At 49.3% G+C, this 18109-nt stretch overlaps 1 protein-coding gene across 4 annotated transcripts in view; it reads left to right on the plus strand.

Annotated features, from left to right (window-relative positions):
* The window catches only part of rc3h2 (ring finger and CCCH-type domains 2), a 193627-nt gene that overhangs the window by 82988 nt on the left and 92530 nt on the right, over positions 1-18109 (plus strand). The gene's annotated exons all lie outside the window — the stretch shown is intronic.

An 18109-nucleotide genomic window follows, 5' to 3' on the forward strand; every position in this document is an offset into this window, starting at 1 on the left:
TTCGGGACCTGTTTATTTGTATACCAAAATCTCTCACTTCATCTACCCCTCTTGGTATAGTCCCATTTATTGTGTACTCTATAACTGCTTGACCTCCTAAATGCATGACCTCACACTTCTCTGTGTTATATTCCATCTGCCACTTTATCGCCCACTTCACCAACCCATTTATATAGTTTTGGAGATTATTGCTATCCTATGCACTATCCACTACTCTGCCAATCTTTGTGTCATCTGCAAATTTCCCAATTGTGCCCCCATGTTCACATCCAAATCATTAATAGCACAAACTGTAAGGGTTCCAACACCGAGCCCTGTGGAACATCACTTGAAAGAACTTTCCATTCGCAAGGGCATCCATTGACCATTACCCTTTTGTTTGTTTGCCACATTACCATGTATCCATCGACCTTTACTTTTTTAACCAATCTGCCATGTGGGAACTTGTCAAATGACTTGCTAACATCATCCGCTGCACTACCTTCATCAACTCTTGTCACTTCCTCAAAGAATTCAATAAAATTTGTGACGCAAGACCTTCCTTGAACAAATCCATGCTGACCATCCCTGACTACTCCATGCCTTTCTACGTGTCAGTTAATCCCAACTCTCAGAATTGATTCTACTAATTTGCCCGCCTCTGACTTAAACTAACTGGCCTATAATTGTTTGACATTTACTTCGATCCTCTTTTCAACAATAATGAAATGAAATGAAAATGAAAATCGCTTATTGTCACAAGTAGGCTTCAAATGAAGTTACTGTGAAAAGCCCCTAGTCGCCACATTCCGGCGCCTGTTCGGGGAGGCTGTTACGGGAATAGAACAACGTTTAAATTTCTCCAGTCCTCCAGTACCTCCCCAGTATCTAGTGAGGATTGGAAAATCATCCACCAAGCATCTGCTATCTCCTTCCTGATCTCTTTCAACAGCCTTGGGAAAAATCCATCTGGCCCTGGCGACTTGTCAACTTTCTAGGATTCCAATCCTTTGAGTACTTCTTCTCTCTTTAATTATCCCATTCAATATCTGTGTTCCTCCAGGACTAGTATATCTGCATGATCCATTTCCTTTTTTAATTATGGAGACAAATATTCATTTATTTTTATTTATTTTTTTTTAAAAAATGTTTTATTGAAATTTTTTTCCCAAACAACAATTTTTCCCCTCTTACAAAGCAAACGCAACAATAACAATACAGAAATTTTTAACAATACACAAGTAACAAAACCCCTTTATCTTTGACCTAAACTAAACTAAACCTTCCCCCCTCCCCCCCCCCCCCCCCCCCCTCCCCCCTGGGTTGCTGCTGCCGGTCATCTGTCTTCCCTCTAACGTTCCCCTAGGTAGTCGAGAAATGGCTGCCACCGCCTGGTGAACCCTTGAGCCGATCCTCTCAGGGCAAACTTTATCTGCTCCAGTTTAATGAACCCCGCCATATCATTTACCCAGGCCTCCAGTCCGGGGGGTTTCGCCTCCTTCCACACGAGTAGGATCCTGCGCCGGGCTACTAGGGACGCAAAGGCCACAACGTCGGCCTCTTTCGCCTCCTGCACTCCCGGCTCTTCCGCAACTCCAAATAGAGCTAACCCCCAGCCTGGTTTGACCCGGGCCTTCACCACCCGCGAAATCACTCCCGTCACTCCCTTCCAATACCCTTCCAGTGCTGGACACGCCCAAAACATATGTGCGTGGTTTGCCGGGCTCCCGCCACACCTCCCACATTTGTCCTCCACTCCAAAGAACCTGCTCAATCTTGCTCCCGTTATGTGTGCTCTATGTAGCACCTTAAATTGAATCAGGCTAAGCCTGGCGCATGAGGAAGAGGAATTTACCCTGCTTAGGGCATCAGCCCACATACCCTCCTCTATCCCCTCCCCTAGTTCTTCTTCCCATTTTCCTTTTAGTTCGCCCACCGACTCCTCCCCCTCTTCCCTCATCTCTCGGTAAATCTCTGACACCTTGCCCCCTCCGACCCACACCCCTGAAAGCACCCTGTCCTGTATCCCCTGTGTCGGGAGCAACGGAAATTCCCTCACCTGTTGTCTAGTAAACGCCCTCACCTGCATATATCTCAAGAAATTTCCCCGGGGCACAAATATTCATTTAAAACCCTTCCCACAGCCTCTGCATCTACACATAAGTTCCCTTCTTCTTCTCTAGGTCCCACTTTTTCCTTAACTAACCTTTTACCATATTTGAATCTCAGTTGATATTGGGATAGGTAAAGTTATTGCCCTCTTGTTCTTACAGGCAGGAATTTGCCTATATATTTTTTTCTACTATCTCTCTTTCCCAATAGTGCGACTGCTTTATTTCTAAGCTCAACCCATAAAGCCTTATTTGTTTGACCCGTGTAGTATATCATCCCTTCTCACAACTGGAATTGATTCTTTAAATATTAGTGCTACTCCCCTCTTTTATTTTTAACATAGAACATACAAATACAGTGCAGAAGGCGGCCACTCAGCCCATCGAGTCTGCGCCGACCCACTTAAGCCCTCACTTGCACCCTATCCCCGTAACCCAATAATCTCTCCTAACCCTTTTGGTCACTAAGGGCAATTTAGCATGGCCAATCCACATAACCTGCACGTCTTTGGACTGTGGGAGGAAACCCACGCAGAAACTGGGAGAACGTGCAGACTCCGCATAGTGATCCAGCGGGGGAAATCGATCCTGGGACCCTGGCGCTGTGAAGCCACAGTGCTATCCACTTGTGCTACCGTGCTGCCCCTACCCCCCTCTTTTTAATCTCTCACTCTATATTGTGTCTGAAGACTCCACAACCAGGGATATTGAGCTCCCAATTTTACCCCTCCTTTTAGCCAGGGATCCGTTATAGCAGTGTCATCTGCTGCCATGTGTCTACCTGTGCCCTTAACTCATCTACCTTGTTTGCAATATCCTTTGTATTGAGCATAAGAAGTTTAATCCTGTCATTTTCCCTTGCTGGACACATTTATAAAAATTGTTACTGTTACTAACTTTTGGTTGGTTCAATTGGCTCTGTTTTATAACCTTTGCTCTAGAGTCGCCAGGTATCTTTATGATACCGCCACGAGGTTCAAGTTCAAGTAATGATCAATAACTCAATACACCAATTAGTAAGATTCAAATCAAAGCACATTTATTATACACAGTAATCGCTACTCATGCACAAATTCTACTTCTAAGCTACTTCTACAACTAACAGGCCTATACTTAGCTTCGGACTGGCCCACCAGGTCATGGGAACAAATGGCCTTTCATTCGGGTTCTGAGTCTGCGGGATTCGAAGTTCGTACGGACTGGTAGCTAGGAGCGCCTATCTCATAGCGAGCGTTGTCTTAAGACTTACTGGATATCGGCGGCAGCTGCACCGGTCACTGTCAAGGGTTGGTTCGCGTTGCTGAGTGACCCGGTCAAGAAGAACGATTCGAACTTGGGGGCTTAACTTTATAGTCCCCAGGGGCTTCCCGCCTTTTGGGGCGGACCCTGTACCTGGTTCCAAGTGATTGGACTTTGTTCTAATCGCTTGGTTCGATTTCTCCAATACTGGAGCGGTTCCCTGATCGATGGGCGGTCTTGAGGTGTCCGTTAACCTCTTTTGTGTTGGCTCCTGCTGGCGCTGAGGAGTCTGGCTTGGCCTTGTTTATCCCAAATGTTTCGATTGTTCCCGGGGATCGCTCATTAGTATGTAGATGGCTGCTACATTATTATGCAGATGGCTGCTTGTATCGATGCTGTCTGGGCTTTTGCAGAGTTTAATACACAGTAACTTGCACCTGCTAGTTTCTGCCTCTGTTGGCTGAATTTCCCTGCAGCCTTTGCTGTTCTCCATTTTACGTCGGGAGTTGGCCAACCCAGATGGCTACACACCCTCCTTGTGATCCTAACGCGAAGCGTGAAGGATCACATAACTACGTTGTTTTTCATTCCCTGACCTGGTGAGCACTCTATGGCCTCTACACTGACCATAACTATGCAAAAAAATTTTAACTGACAATTCTGAGGGGCGCTATGTCAAACAGGGACATGCATTGCAAAATAAGAAAATCGGAACCTCTAACTATCCTTAATAAACTGCACTCACTCAAACATTTCATCACACTAACTTCCTAAACCATACAAACAAAATCATAGCAGTATTATACACATTTTTCTGGCTCAGGATTGTACAATTGCTCATGAACATTTCTTTATTTACAACAAATCTTAAACAAATGCTCTTTATTATAGATCGCGGGGGTCGGGGGTCTGGTCATATCCGAAAATAGGGGATCTTATCCTATATACCGGGGTGCGAGGGCGGTAGGCTCTCCTTCTCCATTTTCTCAGATGAATAGTCTGCATGATGCAGCAGAGTATTGCCAATACTAGTAGGGATTCTATCAAGTAGAACAGGGAGTACCAGGTTATAAACCTGTCACACCAAGATGGTGTGGTGTCGCTTGTGACTGGGCTCTGGGTACTGTGGGGAAGTGAATCATTAACGGCTGGGGGAGTTGAGGTCAGGGGGTTCGCGTTCGCGCGCAACCAAATGTCCATTAGGGTTATGAGCCACGCAGAGGATGTCCTCATGGTTCTTCTTCTTTCACTTCTCTTCACTTCTCTTCTCTTCTCTGGTCCTGGAGCTTCTGTGGGATCAAGCATAGTGTCTGTTACTATCTTGGTTTAATATCTCGTATGATATCCTGTCTGTCCTTTAGTGCCAATTACTCCCTTTATAATTGGGCACTATGTGTGACTCCCTCATTTTTTTTCAAAAACCGAATTTCAGGACAAGACACACTTACAAATACTGAACCAGTGCGATTTACCATTCAAATGTTTTAGGATGCAAATAGCAGAGGGTTGGCAACCTAAGGGTTACCTGAAAACAAAACAAAACTTTTTGAACAAAACTTGCCGAAATGAGTTGCGTATGGGCCGCGACGGGTACAATTTAGATGGAGTCCCCGGGAAGGACTGCGACCAATGCCGTGTGTGCCCTACCCGAGCGTAGCTGACCAGAGGGGGGTTCTCAGGCAGGGCGGGTCCCAGTGCCGTTTCTCCACTGCCTGAACAACCAACCAGAACGGGCAAGATCTGGGGGGGCTGCCGTATTGGTTCTTCCTTCGAACCAGAAGAGCAGTTACGAACGGGGGTCTGTGTTTCAGTCAACAGACGAGTTCCTCTGAACTGGCGTCTGGGACATTAACAAGTCTCTGCGGACAAACTAGTTCCGCTGAACTAGCGTCTGACCAAACTAGTTTCTCTGACTGCCAGTGGGCGTCAGAAGGGTGGTGTTGTGGGGCCGTGGAAAAAAAAATTCCGGTCTAACATACAACATTTAACAATACAACTACAAACAACATAAAACATGCTGCAGGTTCCATCAGAAAGGACACCGTTTTCTCCCAAGCGGTTCCTTATTAAAACGTCTGGACACTTCCGTTATCGGTTGCGAACAGGGTCGCAAAGGGGTTCTCGTTTTGGGAGTCAGACTCCAAGTCGTCATCTTCTCCCGGATCCCAAACTCTCGAGTGTATCAGGGCTGATAGGGCTGCATGGTGTGATCCGGGATCGCTCTCGTCATTCCGGACGAGTCTGTACGAATTATCTCGGTGCCAAAAGGTGGTGTCTAGTTCTGTGGGGACGGAATCGGGGTTGTCATTGTAGGTCGGTGTTGGGGTTTGTTTAGGAAAGTGATCATGAAGGGATCACTCGAATCGTGGTCAGATTCGCTGGGTGTGGGTCCTGTTGCATGGGGATAGTAGGGAGGCGTGCTGTGGCTATTGTCCGAGTCACGGTCACTGTCCCTGCTGTCTGTGGGCGTTCCGGGGCGGAGTGCATATTTCGGGGGTGGAGTCGAGGTTGAGTCTGTGACTGGGCTGGACGTGTTGGGGGAGGGTAGGGTTACGTTGGCTGTGGGCGGGGCGTGGTCTGCTGCGTCGAGCATGACGTGGTGTGCGTGGTTAGACTGTGTTCCATGTGCCTTCATCTGGTTGATATGGAACCACGCAGTCTTTCCGTTGGGGTACTTTATTTTGTAGACGGAAGGGCTTACTTTGTCCGCAATGGAGTACGGACCCGAATACTTTGGTGACAGGAATGTGCTGGGGTTGTGTACGGAGAGCATGACTTGCTGTCCTACACTGAACTCAGTCGCATGCGATGTCTTATCGAAACAGGCCTTGCTCTGTTTCTTTCTTGTGCCCAATTTCACTGCGGCTGTGAGCTGAGCCGTTTTAACATTCGCCACTAATTGTTCTACTGCTTTCTCGTGTGTGAGGGCTGTCACTTCGGGGCTGGCCAAATCTAATCCTAATAAAAATTCTGTGCCTTTATGGGGCGTCCGGTCATGAGAGTGTGTGGGGTGTAACCTGTGGAAGTTGAAACTGTATTTCGCAAAAACATCAGCGCAAAAGGGAGGACTGAGTCCCAAGTGGTGTTTTTTCTGTTTTGGGAGTCAGTTTGGGACGATTTTTCTGAGGGTGTATTTTAGGGTCCGATACATGCGCTCCACAATACCACTCAACTGAGGGTGGTATGCAATGTGGAATTTTTGGCTAATGCCAAATATCGTGAGGATGTTCTTCGTGACACGTCCCGTAAAATGGGAGCCTTGGTCGGATTTAATGCTGCGGGGGAGTCCCCATCTTGTAAAGATGTGGTGGGTTAAAATCTTGGCTGTGGTCTTTGCCGTGTTCTGGATAGGAATGCTTCCGCCCATTTTGTAAACGTGTCTATCACCACGAGTACATATTTATAACCATTCCTGCAAGGGGGCAATGGTCCTATAAAATCAATCTGGAGGTTAGTCCAGGGGCCATTAACGGGTCTGGTGTGACTGAGCTGAGCTTTGCAACTTCCCTTGCTGCACACTCCTTCCTGCTGGTTCCAAATTGGCCAGCTTTATTTATACTTGGAGTTTACTAATGGTTTCTCCGCCCCCCTCATTGGGGAAGCTCATACTCCCACAGGATTGTGGGATTGTCATTAGTCCCCAGCCAATGGTAAGCAGGCAGGTTGTAACATCCCCCCCCCCCCCCCCCCCAAGTCCAAGGAACCCACCAAAGACCCTGGCGAAGGAGGGCGTCGGACTCGTTTTGCTGCAGGCCGGACAACATTTGCACGCGGTGTTGGATCAGGCGGCGTGTAACGAGACGGAGACCGGCGCTTCCGTGATGAACGGCGCAACGGTTGTACATCCACGTCCCGTGGACCCGAGGAATCCCCCTCTGATGCATCCTGTTTCTCCATCTCTGAGTCAGAGTCTGCTGCCTCTGTCATGTCAGCGTCTCTATCTCCATTCGGTTCTGTAACGACCTGCGCAGGCTTCGAGTGAGGCACCAGTGGAAGATTGTGAGGACTACCTTCCCTTGTCTCTGGTCTCTGCGGCTGTAGAAATGAGCTCCAGGGGCGGGGAATCTTTTGAGGGGATGCTCTTCTGGACCGAACGTGGTCTACATGTTTGCGCTGGAGACGACCCTGGGCTTGCACCTGGTAAGATATAGGGCCCGTTTGGCGAAAGATTATGCCAGGAACCCACTGGGCACCACCAGCAAAATTCCGAACGAACACTCGGTCACCGGGCGCAAACTGCCGAATCGGCCGATGCCGAGAAAATCCCTGTCCCTGCCGTTCTTGTGTGCGGTGTACTTTTGCGCCAATGTCCGGGAAAACCATACTAAGGCGGGTGCGAAGTCTCCGGCCCATTAGGAGTTCTGCGGGAGCTACCCCAGTCACCGCATGGGGGGTGGTCCTATACGTAAACAAAAAGCGAGCCAGTCTCGTGTCCATTGATCCGGAGGACTGCTTCTTTCGGCCTCTTTTGAATGTCTGCACTGCGCGCTCTGCCAACCCATTTGAAGCCGGGTGGTAAGGGGCAGTGCGGATATGGCGTATGCCGTTCATCTTCGTGAACCTCGCAAACTCCTCACTCGTGAATGGAGTGCCGTTATCCGTGACCAGCACCTCGGGGAGGCCATGCATACTAAAAGACAAACGCATCTTTTCAATTATTGCGCAGGACGTTGTCCCCTGCATATTATGCACCTCTAGCCATTTAGACTGGGCGTCAATTAATAGAAGGAACATGGATCCTTGAAAAGGGCCTGCAAAATCTGCATGCAAGCGTGCCCAAGGCTGCCCTGGCCATTCCCAGTGATGTAGGGGCGCGGCCGGCAGAAGCTTCTGATGCTCCTGGCAAATGGAGCAGTTTTGGGCCACCTTCTCAATGTCGGTGTCGAGGCCTGGCCACCAGACATAACTCCGGGCCAACATCTTCATTTTGGTCACACCTGGATGCCCATTGAGCAAGTCTGTTAGTATCAGCTCCTGGCCTTTTTCCGGGACAATCACACGCGTCCCCCACAAGAGGATGCCGTCTTCCACGCTGAATTCTGACAGCTTGGAGGAAAATGCCCGCAACTCGCCTGGGAGCTGTCTATGCTGCCCACCAACCAGGACTATGTGCCGAACCTTTGACAGGACTGGCTCCGTCTAGGTCCACTCATAGATCTGTGATGCCGTGACAGGCAAGGTGTCCATAAAATTTAGGGTTGCAACCACCTCACCGGTCGTGGGGGTCGACATGGGGCCGGTCGATAAAGGCAATCGGCTCAGTGCGTTGGCATTTGCTATCTGCATTCCTGGTTTGTGCTCCAGAGAATACTCGTATGCAGCAAGCAACAAAGCCCAGCGCTGAATCCGTGCGGAAGCAATGGGCGGTATTGGCTTATCCTCTCTGAAAAGTCCTAGCAGAGGCTTATGATCAGTCACGATAGTGAAATGGCGGCCATACACTTACTGATGGAAGCGTTTCACTGCAAGAACCACTGCCAGGCCCTCCTTCTCGATCTGCGCGTACTTTTCCTCCGCTGCAGTCAATGTGCGGGAGGCGAAAGCTATCGGTCGCTCGGCCCCGTTCTCCATCTTGTGGGACAGGACGGCCCCAATACCATACGGGGATGTCATCACATTTGACGAGCAAAGGCTTTCCAGGATCATAGTGGGTTATTAACCCAGACGACGACAATTGTTGCTTTCCCCGCCGGAAAGCGGTTTCTTGCGGCTGACCCCAAACCCAGGTGCAAAGGGGCCAGCGTAGTTACCAGATTGGGGAGGAACTTCCCGTAATAGTTTACGAGACCGAGAAAAGAACGAAGATGCGAAGTGTCAGTCGGGGCGGGGGCCTGTTGAATCGCACGCACCTTCTCTGCGACGGGGTGCAACCCTTCGCGGTCCACCCGATAACCTAGGTAGACTACTTCCTTTGCCTGAAATACGCACTTTGTGCGACGTAAACGGACTCCAGCCTCTGAAAAGTGTCTAAGGACAGCCTCCAGATTTTCCAAATGTTCCTGCTCCGACGTCCCTGTAATCAAAATGTCATCTAAGTAGACAGCAACACGTGGTAAACCTCTCAAAATGCCCTCCAGAACACGTTGAAAAATTGCGCAGGCAGAGGATACTCCAAAGGGCAACGGTGTATATTCATACAGGCCCCGGTGTGTAATAATCGTTACATATGGTCGGGAGGCAGGGTCCAGCTCCAACTGCAGGTAGGCGTGACTCGTATCTAATTTTGTGAACGAGAGTCCACCTGCAAACTTCGCGTAAAGATCCTCTATGCGAGGCATTGGATATCGGTCGAGTCGGGAAGCCGTATTCACTGTAAGTTTATAATCGCCACACAAGCGAACTGTGGCATCTGGCTTCATTACAGGTACAATTGGTGCTGCCCAGTCAGCAAAACGGACGGGCCTGATAATACCCAAACTCTCCAAACGAGTGAGCTCCACTTCAACCTTATCGAGCAAGGCGTAAGGCACCGGGCGCGCCCGGAAATAGCGCAGCGTGGCTCCTGGTTCGACTTGGATACGGGCTACGGCCCCTTTTATTTTCCCCAAACCAGGCTGGAATACATCTGGGTATCGTCCTAGCACCTCAGTCAACCCTTCAGAAACTGTTTGGAGGATGTGCTGCCATTGCAACTGCAAATGGCGCAACCAGTCCCGACCCAACAGGCTGGGCCCATGACCGCGCACCACGATGAGTGGGAAACGCCCCTCCTGGCATCCATAAACAACAGGGGTCATTGTAGTTCCTGCAATGTCCAGTGGTTCCCCCGTGCAGGTGGCCAACCTGGCCTGTGAGTCGGTTAATGTAAGGGTCTGTATACCCTGCTTGATGCGGTCGAATGTCCTCTGGGCGATCACGGAGACCGCTGCGCCAGTGTCCAACTCCATCTCAAGCGGGTGGCTATTGACCCGTACTGTCACCTTAATGAGGGCCACATGGGGAGCTGCCACACAATGCAGCTGCAGGCAGTCGTCCTCCGTCTCCACGTCCTCCGGAGTAGTCGCTGCAGGTTCATCCACATGGAAGGTACGGCCCCTGGGCTGGTAACAGTTACGGCCCCTGGGCTGGTCCCAGTTTCGGTCGGAACGAAGGCACCTCTGGCACCCCCAGGACCGCCGTCCGCGACGGGGTCGGCGCCTACAAGTCTGACACGGACATGGCTCCTCATCCATTGGTTCTGGAGAAGGCTCCCTTCGGGGAGGAATGTCCGACGGCCACTGGCGTCGGTCCGGGCGTTGCCTCGCCCAAGGTACCGCAGGAGTGCGGTGGGGACGTTTTCGGACGGAAGGGGTTGCGCCCCAGGGCATGCACTTCCATTTCCTGTAGCTCCTGCACTCCTCGTTCTGCGCTCTCTCGGGACAGTACTATTTGAATGGCCTGTTGAAAAGTCAATGTTGGCTCAGCTAACAACTTTCTCTGGGTGGCTGCATTGTTAATACCGCAAACCAAACGGTCGCGTAACATTTCTGACAAGGTCTCACCATAGTCACAGTACTCCGCAATCCTGCGTAGCCTGGATAGAAAATCGGCAAGGGATTCTCCAGGGGTCCTCTCAGCGGTATTAAACCGGTAACGCTGGACTATCGTGGACGGGGTTGGGTTAAAATGTTGCCCCACTATATTCACAAGTTCATCAAATGTTTTTGTGTCCGGCGCAGCTGGGTACGTAAGGCTCCCAATCACCCCAAACGTATATGAGGGCCACAGGCGGTGAGCAATATGACCACCTGGTGCTCGTTTTCGGTGATATTGTTTGCCCTGAAATAGTAACGCATCCGTTGTGTGTACTGGTTCCAGCTTTCCAGCGCAGCATCAAAAACATCCAAACGTCCGTACAGAGGCATGGTATAATAGAAAACAACTTCCAACCTGTATCCAACAAAAATCCAGGGAGGTGGCTTCAGCAGTGTAGACAGCTATTCACTTTAACCCTCGTCACCAGTTTTGTGAGGGCCACGAAGAATCCAGCACGAGTTTTAAAGATACAAAGTAATAACATTGATTTACAATAACATATATATATATATATATATGTAACAGCAGCAACAATTTTCCTTGCTACACACTCCTTCCTGCTGGTTCCAAATTGGCCAGCTTTATTTATACTTGGAGTTTACTAATGGTTTCTCCCCCCCCCCCCCCCCCCCCCCCCCCCCCCCCCCCGCCTCATTGGGGAAGCTCATACTCCCACAGGATTGTGGGATTGTCATTAGTCCCCAGCCAATGGTAAGCAGGCAGGTGTAACAAGTTGATTCCTGTCCTGTTCAGGAACCACATAAAGGGTGTCTTTTAACACCACACCCTCATGTGTGGTCAGAGCATTCTTAAACCACTCATAGGGGGCTGGATAGTTTCCTTTCAAAATCTCCCTGAGATTGCTGTCCTGCTTCTGGGCCTGCACTAAATCCTCGATGTTAGTCTGCGAGACCTGAACTGTATTCACTGGTGCGCTTTCGGGGGGTGTCCAAAAATATCCATGCCTGGAACCTGCTTTTGCCAGTGCGTCGGCCTTTACATTTCCAGGGGGTGAGGAACGATGGTGACTACGAACTTTGACTATCCCAAAAGTCCTGTTCTGTGCTCGCTCTAAAATGTGACGGAGCAATGTTGCTGAGGGGAGGTGTTTTCCGTCTGCGGAAACCTCTTGCTTTCCACAGGGGTAGGAATTCCGTAAGGCTGTTGCAGACATAGAGGCTGTCCGAATATATGTCTGCTGGGCTGGGGAAGGAATCTGGGTGTTCCACTATGTATGCGATGGCCGCAAGTTCTGCAGCCTGCGCGCCTAAATGTCCTGGACGTTTTATTGCTATTTCTTCTAGGGCGCGTCCCTGCGCGTCCTCAACGTAAATACCGCATCCTGTTATGCACTTCCCTTCTGATATTGTGGAAGAGCCATCCACGTATATCCTTATGGGTGCGCACGTATCTGTGTGCGTGGGGCTCTGGGTTGAACTACCTGTCTTTCTGTGGGGTGTTTTAGCTATAAAAGGGCCTGTGTTGTGATGTGGAGAGATAATTTCACACTCATGGCGGATTCCGGGGTACTGTAAGTTGTCAGCTAAAAAAGTGTGGGTCTTTGTCCTTTTAACAGTGATGTCCCGTCCCTGCAAAAGAAGGGTCCATCTGGCTGCTCTTATCTGACTAACTGTACCATCCTTGAGTCGTCCGTCCAGTAAAAGTTGGGTGGGAGTGTGTTCCGTGAGAATTGTGATGGGGTTCAGTCCAGTAATGTAAGAAAAATACTGTACTGCCCAAAAAACTGCGAGCAGGTGCCTTCCACAGGCTGAAAATCCCTGCTCCACAGCATCTAAAACTCTGGAGGCGTAAGCCACGGGCCTTAACTGTTCGTGCCGTTCCTGAAGGAGCACGGCCGAAAGGGTGCGGTCTGTGCTTGCTGCCTCTATAGCGTAGGGGGAAAGCGGGTCTGGAACTTGTAGTGCGGGGACTGCTATGAGTGCTTGTCTCAAAGAGTCCACAGTATCCGTATGCTGCGGAAGCCATTCCCAGGGGCCTCCTTTCTTTAGGAGGTCTGAGAGGGGTGCTGCCTTGCTGGCGAAACCGTCAATGTGGTTTCGGCAGTAGCCAACCAGTCCTAAAAATGACCGGAGGGCTGAAACGTTCTGGGGAAGGGGCAATTTAGCAATCGATCTCGCGTTTACCGTGCATGATAATTGTACCCAAATATATCACCTTGTTTTCAAAAATCTGGGCCTTTTTGGGGTTAACTTTACATCCAATTGCTTGTCGGAGTTCCAGGAGTTCGGACAGAAGCTCGATGTGCTCTTCCTTGGTGTCTGTCTGCAGTAGTAGGTCGTCTACGTACTGGATCAGACATTCTGGGCGAGAAGATTTGGCTGAACCATTTGCCAGCTGTCGTTGGAAAATGGAGGGGGAGTTGTGGAATCCTTGTGGAAGGCATGTCCACGTGTACTGTTGATTTTTAAAGGTGAAGGCAAATTTGTACTGGCACGCCTTTGCCAATGGAATGGACCAGAATCCATTACTGATATCTCAAACCGTAAAGTATTGGTAATTGAGTCCCTGCTTGAGCATGGCCATGGGACTTGTGGCTACTGTGGGGGCTGCTGCGGGGGTGATTTTGTTGAGTTCCCGGTAATCGATGGTCAGTCGCCATGATCCATCGGGCTTTCTCACTGGCCAAATCGGGGCATTATTAGTGGAGGCTACTGATCTAAGTACGCCCTGCTCTAATAAGCAATTACTTTTTAGATTTCTCCCTCTGCCTCTTGGGGAAATCCATACTGCTTTTGGGGTCTAGGGTCAGGTCCTGTGATTTGTACTGAACCAGTCATCCGGCCACAGTCGTGTTTGTGGGTCGCGAATGCTGTCCTGTTCGTTTGTAACACTGTCCTAACCTGCTTGCCCGTGCTAATTAACGTTGGGTTAAACCAAAATTTGCTTACTGCGCTAATTTTGTTGGCGTATTCACCTATTGTGAGCGTTGCGGGGGCTCTTGCAGATTTTGCCATTTTCCAGACACATTGGTTGACTGGATCAAATGAAAGGCGGTGGGAGTTCATAAAGTCTATGCCCAAAATGTGTTCTGCTGTGTTGGGCAGGTCGACTAAAACTATGGGGTGCTTGGTGGTGATGTTGCCGATTTGAATGGATACAGGGGCTGTGATGTGTTCCTGCTGTGAGTGGCCTGTAAAGCCGCTGAGGGTGATAGTGGCTGTAGTGGGCCACGTGTCCTTTTGGAACATGGTGGAGGAATCTATTGTGGTGCGAGACCCTCCTGTGTCCCAGAGAAACTCGATGGGCTGTCCCCGTATTTTTGCTGCAGCTACCGGTCGTCCGGACCTATCCCAGGGTGTCGCAGACCCAACTGGGGGAGCCCGAACGCCATCAGTCCGTTCCGTTCAGGTCCGTCTGATCTGAACGGGTGCTCACACTATGTATGGGCTCTGTCTTATTCTTACTTAGAGTGCCCGTCTGCTGGGCTCTCTGTGGCTTTCGTGGGGCATTGCACTCTCTTGCAAAGTGTCCCAACTGTCCACAGTTGTAACACTCGTGTGACTTTGGTGGGGGGCTGTTCTTTCATTTACCCATGCGGGGTTCTGGTGTGCCTTAACTGCGTGTATGTCTGCTTCTGCCTGCTTTTCTTCGGGATTTTTAACTGCGGGTTTGTTTTGTACAGACTGCTCCCAGGTGCGGGACAATTTTTTTACGACCCATTTCCTATTATGAGCCTCTGAGGGATCATAATTCGCACAAACTTTCTGTCCTGTTTCTGTGGCATGGGAGATAATGGTGTGGGTCCATTTGGCCATGTTGTCTGGGGACAAATGGGTGCGGTCTAGCTCTCCAAAAACTGCTGCAAAGTGGATCCACAGGCGTCCAGCAAACGCTGTGGGGTGCTCGGTTTTCTTTTGCCTGCACTTATTGAGGCCATCTACGAGGTCACCCCGGTTATACCCGATCGCATCTAGGACTCCTCCGACATTCTGTGGGTCGGGAAGGGCTACTACGACCGAAGGGTCTAGACTCAAAACTGTGAGCTTTACATGCTCTCGCTCCTCCAGGCCGTACATAGTCGCCTGCTGCTTTACTCTGGCAAAGAAGTGGTGGGGGTCTGAGGTGGGGAGGAACGGTGTGATTTTCTCGCACGCGTCCCGTAATTGGGTCACTGTTAAGGGGGTGGTGTACAGAAATTCCGTGTCGTCCGATGTGGCTGTGCGGTGGGTGGTGACTGGGTTCATTGGCGCCTGAACTATCTGCTCTGTGGGGGGTTGGGGCGCTTTTCTCTTTTGGGGCTTTCCCTGCGCACATGTTCCCTGAACATATCTCTGCACTGTCTCATTCAACTCTTCCCAATCAGGGCCGTCTTCCTCATCTAATTTTGCTCCAAAGGTTTCCTGGAATCCTTTTTGAACTGAAAGCCGAGATTGCAGTTCTGCAATCTGCTTCCAGCACTTAGCGTGGTCTAGTGAGCTTTGTCTTTGCTCCATGGTGGTAGCATGGAATGCTCTTAACGCTGCCTTCAGGTCACTACACTGCCTCTGCAATGCTTCTACCTGCTTCTCGGTTTTATCTCATACCAGGACTGCACGTTGTGTGTCCTGATGGGCCTTTTCATACTGGGATTGGAAGCGGCTTAAGTGCGCCAGACAAGACTGGTGTGCCTGCTTGGCATCATCCACCTCTCCATCTTTTGCTGCCAACCTCCTCCTTAACTCTACTTTCTCTCTTTCTACCTCACTAACATCGACCTTGCTCATTCAATGTATGCCTTCCATCTCTTTCCGGACCGTCTCTGTGCCTCGCAATTGTGCCAAGCCGGACACGATTGCCATTGGCTTGCGAGCTTTTCCTAAGCTCTTCTTGTGAATCTTGCTCAGGTTCTCCCACCAAGTATGTCCTATACTCCCGGGACCTGTTTCCTCATTGCTACAGTATTCGCTCCAAAGGAGCCATCCTTTCCTTTTGAGGTACTTCCTGATTTCTTCTTCCCAAACGGGACATTGTCCTACTGTACTGCTGCTGGTCGCTGCGACCGCAAATTCTTCTGGGTTCATGAGGCGTTGCATTACCTGCATTGCCATCTTTCTTATCTGAATGCTTCTTTTAAATTTGGAACAGGGTGACTAAGGCGGTGCTGTAAATACGGGTACGGCTTTCGCTAATTTCCGAAATACAAACTCCCGACAGTTTTGTCGCAACAAAAAGATCTCTCCGTATTACCTTATAGCCCTGTTAGTTACGCATGCATTTAACACACTTCCGAATTATGAGGATTGATCAGAACTGCTTGAATACTTGTGGTTTTCTGTTCCCAATTGGATCTCTAATTCAAATTTTTGTGTTCTCCCGGAGTGGTTAAGCCACTTATAGACCGGGTCCCGTCAGATGTCGCCAGTAATATGTTGCTAACTTTTGGTTGGTTCAATTGGCTCTGTTTTATAACCTTTGCTCTCGTGTCGCCAGGTATCTTTATGATACCGCCACGAGGTTCAAGTTCAAGTAATGATCAATAACTCAATACACCAATTAGTAAGATTCAAATCAAAGCACATTTATTATACACAGTAATCGCTACTCATGCACAAATTCTACTTCTAAGCTACTTCTACAACTAACAGGCCTATACTTAGCTTCGGACTGGCCCACCAGGTCAGGGGAACAAATGGCCTTTCGTTCGGGTTCTGAGTCTGCGGGATTCGAAGTTCGTACGGACTGGTAGCTAGGAGCGCCTATCTCATAGCGACGTTGACTTAAGACTTACTGGATATCAGCGGCAGCTGCACCGCTCACTGTCGAGGGTTGGTTCGCATTGCCGAGTGACCCGGTCAAGAAGAACGATTCGAACTTGGGGGCTTAACTTTATAGTCCCCAGGGGCTTCCGCCTTTTGGGGCGGACCCTGTACCTGGTTCCAAGTGATTGGACTTTGTTCCAATCGCTTGGTTTGATTTCTCCAATACTGGAGCTGTTCCCTGATCGATGGGCGGTCTTGAGGTGTCCGTTAACCTCTTTTGTGTTGGCTCCTGCTGGCGCCGAGGAGTCTGGCTTGGCCTTGTTTATCCCAAATGTTTTGATTGTTCCCGGGGATCGCTCATTAGTATGTAGATGGCTGCTACATTATTATGCAGATGGCTGCTTGTATCGATGCTGTCTGGGCTTTTGCAGAGTTTAATACACAGTAACCTGCACCTGCTAGTTTCTGCCTCTGTTGGCTGAATTTCCCTGCAGTCTTTGCTGTTCTCCATTTTACGTCTGGAGTTGGCCAACCCAGGTGACTACATTCTTCTGTAATTCCAAGTCCATCGCTACATCTTCTGCATCACTAGCTAATATTTTACCTTAATTTTCCTGATCTGAATCTGACCTATCTGATCCTACTACTAGGATCCCATCCCCCTGCCACGTTATTTTAAATACTCCCCAACAGAACTAGCAAAAGCCCACGCAAGGACATTGCTCCCAGCTGTGCCTGGATGCAACCTGTCTGGTTTGTACAGGTCCCACTCTCCAGAACCGGTCCCAGTGCCTCAAGAATCTGAATCTCTCCAGACTACACAATCTCTCCAGCCACATGTTCATCTGGTCTATCCTCTTATTCCTGCTCTCGCTAGCACTTGGAGGAACTGGGTGTAATCCTGAGATTACTACATTTGATGTCCTGCATTTTAGTTAATCTCCTAACTTCCTGTACTCAGCTTGTAGGCCCTCATCCCTTAGGTGACATATGCCTCTTCTCATACAGGTATGAAGTTGTTATTTCTCCTGTCATTGGTATTTTTGCGAACTGTCCTGATGAGTGCAAGATGAAAAGAAAATGTGTCTTTCTTTCAGCCGTACTCATCTATACTACCAGATATGAACAGTTATTTAGTGTGGAGCAGCTACATGTATTTTTTGAAATTTAGTTGTGACATTTTTTCACACATTATTTGACATGGCGTACAACTAACTAAGCTTGTTCAAAATGAAATAGTGAGTCTTGAACAATTCCCATAGCTGAATACATGCAGCTAGTTAACTCTATTTTTCTGGATACAAGGAACAACGTTCTGACCGATAAGTGTGCAAAAGTCTTGCTGCAGGTGTTTGCAGCAAATTTTCATTGCAGTATGCAAAGGCACAGCTACAATGCTCCTGGAGGCCTAGCCTCAGTGCCAGCAATTGCAATGGTCCTTCTGCAGTCATGAGATAGGTACATGGTTGCCTGACCCCCCATCTCTGCTGTTTGGGAAAATAGGCATTGATAATGTAGGAGGTTATTTCTTTGTCTTTTGAGTTATACTGAATACAATAAAATGTG

Source organism: Scyliorhinus torazame, chromosome 22 (genome assembly GCF_047496885.1).
Source record: "Scyliorhinus torazame isolate Kashiwa2021f chromosome 22, sScyTor2.1, whole genome shotgun sequence".
NCBI classification, from domain to species: domain Eukaryota; kingdom Metazoa; phylum Chordata; class Chondrichthyes; order Carcharhiniformes; family Scyliorhinidae; genus Scyliorhinus; species Scyliorhinus torazame.